This window comes from Colobus angolensis, unplaced genomic scaffold, assembly GCF_000951035.1.
Source record: "Colobus angolensis palliatus isolate OR3802 unplaced genomic scaffold, Cang.pa_1.0 Scaffold595, whole genome shotgun sequence".
Classification (NCBI taxonomy): Eukaryota; Metazoa; Chordata; class Mammalia; order Primates; family Cercopithecidae; genus Colobus; species Colobus angolensis.
Window position 1 is genome coordinate 374,511 of NW_012119543.1, and position 4,763 is coordinate 379,273.

A 4,763-nucleotide genomic window follows, 5' to 3' on the forward strand; every position below is an offset into this window, starting at 1 on the left:
CCATGTACCATGCTAAATGTGCTTTCAGTATATCATCCAGTCATCATATCCTTCTGTCACAGATAGCATAAGGGACTTTTTTTCCTTTTTTGGCTGGCCAATATCCAAACATTCTTCTTATTTGGGAGAATCTTCTGCTGTATGGGGATTGATGGGAGGCAAGGTCTCCTACTCACCAGGGTGGTGAAGGGGACCCTGGTGTTCTAGGATGCAGCATGTGACCAGGGCTCAGCCACCAGAGACCCCAGCACCACCACCAGCTGAGACGTGGATTCTGAAGGATGCTTTATTTTTTTTATTTTTTATTTTTTTTTGAGACGGAGTCTCTCTCTCTCGCCCAGGCTGGAGCGCAGCGGCAGGATCTCAGCTCACTGCAAGCTCCGCCTCCTGGGTTTACGCCATTCTCCTGCCTCAGCCTCCCGAGTAGCTGGGACTACAGGTGCCAGCCACCTTGCCTGGCTAGTTTTTTGTATTTTTAGTAGAGACGGGGTTTCACCGTGTTAGATCTCCTGACCTCGTGATCCGCCCGTCTCGGCCTCCCAAAGTGCTGGGATTACAGGCTTGAGCCACCGCGCCCGGCCGACTGAAGGATGCTTTAAAGATGCAAAGGTTGGGAGAGATTGTTCCAGGCAGCAACGCAGACCTGGGAGTCTATTGGTGTCTGCAGAGAGGCTCCAGGGACTGTGGCATCAGCACCAACATTCTCACCAGTAGTGGGACCAAGGCTGACAGCCTTGCATGGAACCTGGCACTCCAGCCTGACTGTCCATACTGCGCACTCTCCCATGGCCTCCCAATAAGGTCTCAGCCTACGTGAGCCTTTGTCAGTCCCAGAAACTGCCTCATGTAGGTACATACCATCATAACCCCCAATAGACACTTAGGAAAGTGAGAAAAGCAGCACAGCTATGTGACTTGAATGTGGTCATAGTGGATCTTGGATTTAAACTCAGGCCATCTGATGCCAGAACTTGAGCTCCAGACTCTGAAATATTGCTCAATATGTGCTTCAATCAAATCGAATAACTGGACATCCTTGGCCTGCTTGGCCAGGCAAAAAATTATAAGAATTTGTTGAAACTCCCTGCTCCATAGGTTCTCAACATGAAGTCCTCCTTCGTGACTCTTGGTGACAAAATGCATTTGGGGGCTATGCTATTTTCAATGCAACCTATCGTCTGACACTGATGCCTCTGAATATATACCACTTCAGTAAAACAAGCAGTGAGATAAAATGAACATTTCGCTTATAGGGATTTTACACACTGCAATGAGTAGAATTGTGTCTCCCAAAAAGATACACAATGTGACTTTATTTAGAAATAGGGTCATTGCAGATGTAATCAAGTTAAGGTCATACTAGATTAGACTGGGCCTAATGTCGTCATAAGAAAAGAAAACAAAGCTGGGTGCAGTGGCTCATGCCTGTAGTCCTGGTTACTTGGGTGGCTGAGGCAGGAGAATTGATTGAGGCCAGGAGTTGAAGGCTAGCCTGGGCAACATAGCAAGATTCCATCTCAAAACAATGATAAAAACAATGAAAAGAAAATAGACATAAAAGTTCATGGACTGACATAGCTCGGAAGGCCATGTGAAGATGGAGGCAGAGGTTGGGGTGATGCAGCTGCAAGTTCAGGGAACCGAGGAGCATGGCAGCCTTCAGAAGCCAGAAGAGAAGCATGGAATAGTCTCCCTCAGAGCTTCCAGTAGGAACTAATCCTGCTAACACGTTGGTTTCAGACTTTTAGCTCCAGAACTATGGCAGAATATGTTTCTACTGCTTAATTTTGAGGTGCATGACAGAAAAAGTCTAGATTGTCTTGAAGAGATTGTTGCTAGAAACATAGAAATTAAAGGTGATTCTAGTGAGAGAGCTCTGGAATAAGTGAGGAGAGCTGTAGAGAAAGTTTCCATCATCCTAGAGAATACATATATCATCATGAACAGAGTGTTGCTACTGCAGCCTGGGATATGAATGTTAAAGGTGATTCTGGTGAGGCCCTAGGAGAAAATGATGGACATGTTATTGGATGCTGGAGGAAAAGCAACCTTTGTTATAAAGTGGTAGAAACTTGTCTGAGTTGTGTTGTGTTTCTTAAAATTTGTAAGAAATGAACTTGGGTATTTAGCTGAGTAGATTTCCAAGCAAAGTGTGGAAGGTGCGTCCTGGTTTCTTCTTGGTGCTTGTGGCAAAAGACAATAGGAGAGAGATTAATTGAGGCATGAGCTGTTAAGCAAATAGAATCCAGAGCTTGAAGATCTGGAAAATTCTCAGTCTATCCACACAGCAAAAGATGCTAAGGCAGGCTCTGGCAAGAAAGTGTGGCTGGATGATCTTCCGCTGGTGAGATTAAGCAGATGCAGATTAAAATCAGCATGTGTGACTCATGGATCTAGTCAGCCATCTTAGCAGAAGTCAGGAATTGGAGTAGGTTTATCCAAGAAGGACCTGTGGAGGACCCACAATGATTTGGAGAATGTTACCTCACCAAAAATACTGCCAGCTTGGATTGAAGGGGACAGAGACAGGGTGAAACCAAGGAAGGCTGTCAAACTTCTCAGATTCTATGAGTAGGAAATGGGCTGATGGAGCGACTCAGCTACAAACATGCATTATCCTTCAAGAAAAGAGAAGAATGGCTTCTCCATGGCAGCTCAGAGGTTGGTGGGGACAGCCAGGTTTCTGCCTCTGCAAGCAGCCCGGAAGCCAGGGCCAATGTAACCTCCATGGCTGGCCCAGAGAGCAAAGCATCAAGCCGTAAGAGATTATTCTCAGGACTTGAATACAAATTAAATTTGCCCTGCTGGGTTTTGGACTTTCTTAGAATACATGGCTCCTTTATCCTTTCCAATTTATCCCTTTAGAAATGAGAATGTTGATTCTGTATCTGTCCCACCATTATATTTCAGAAGCAGGCAACTTCTTTTCTAGTTTTCTAGGTGAACAGATGGGAAAGAATTTTGAACCTGGGATGGCCCATACCCAGAGCCTCACCTGGGCCTGATTTAGAAGATGAGATTTGGGACCTTAGCCAGGTGCAGAGGCTCACACCTATAATCCCAGCACTCTGGGAGGCCGAGGCGGGTGGATCACCTGAGGTCGGGAGTTTGAGACCAGCCTGACCAATGTGGAGAAAATGGTGAAACCTTGTCCCTCCTAAAAGTACAAAATTAGTTGGGCGTGGTGTTGCGTGCATGTAATCCCAGCTATTTAGGAGGCTGAGGCAGGAGAATTGCTTGAATCTGGGATGCAGAGGTTGCTGTGAGCCAAGATCGAACCTTTGCACTTCAGCCTGGGCAACAAGAGTGAAACTTCATCTCAAAAAAAGAAAAAAAAGAAAGAAAGAAATTTGGGACTTTTGGAGTTAACAGTATTTTTTTTTTTTTTTTTTTTTTGAGACGGAGTCTCGCTCTGTCGCCCAGGCTGGAGTGCAGTGGCCAGATCTCAGCTCACTGCAAGCTCCGCCTCCCGGGTTTACGCCATTCTCCTGCCTCAGCCTCCCAAGTAGCTGGGACTACAGGTGCCAGCCACCTCGCCCGGCTAGTTTTTTGTATTTTTAGTAGAGACGGGGTTTCACCGTGTTAGCCAGGATGGTCTCGATCTCCTGACCTCGTGATCCGCCCGTCTCGGCCTCCCAAAGTGCTGGGATTACAGGCTTGAGCCACCGCGCCCGGCCTGGAGTTAACAGTATTTAGATGAGATTTTGTAATTGGAGTTGATAATGGAATGGGTTCAGACTTTTAGGGGTGTTTTAGGAATAGGGTGACTATACATTGCAAATGGGAAGAACATGAGTTTATAGGAGCCAGAGGGTAGACTATTGTGGGTAGATTCATATCCCTCAAAAAGACCTGTTGAAGTGCTGTCGTTTTAAGCCACCCACTTTGTGTTGATTTGCTTTGGCAGCCACAAGAAACTACCCCAGCAGTCAGTGTGAAAGGGTTGTCAGCAGGAGGCCAGGCTCCAGCAGGGGCCAACTGGTTGGACTAACGGAGGCAAGATGGTGCACTTCCGGGTTCTTCATCATTAACCTTTCCAGTTTTGCTCCTACACTTGCCTACCCTCTGGTTCTTTTGTACGCGTTCTGGTGGTCTTAGAAAAACAAATCACCAACATGCAGGAGGCTGTTCCCCAAAAGGGCTGTATGTGCAAAGTGGCCCCTAAATGCCAAAGAAGCCAAGAAACCAAAGAATGGGGCAGACAAATTCAGTTGTCGGTATAGGCTGATTTATTAGGGGCATTTACAGACAGAGGCGTGGTCTTGGGTGGCCACAAGACAGGTCGATCCTCACGTTGCAATCCCCCAGATCTAGGACTTACATCTTGGGGAAGAAGCATAGTGCTCTGGAAGGAGTGTGTAGGTGGCTGTGGGCATCACAGCCTATGATGTATGCAACAACATCCAGGGTTGTTTTGGAAGAAAGGTGAATCTTACAGTGACTAGGCGTTTCTACATAAAGAGCAATATGTCAACCAGACATTTTGGAGGCATTCCTGGACTCAGAGTTAGTCAGAAGTCGTGTGGTGGATTAGTGTTTAAAATAGAGTCACGCTTGTCCCCACAGATGGAATGCAGGTCCCTTAGGTAAGAATCTATAAGAGCAAGGCAGGCCGGGCATGGTGGCTCACACCTGTAATCCCAGCACTTTGGGAGGCCGAGGCAGGCAGATCACAAGGTCAGGAGTTCGAGACCAGCCTGGCCAATATGGTGAAACCCTGTCTCTACTAAAAATACAAAAAAAATTAGCCAGGCATGGTGGTG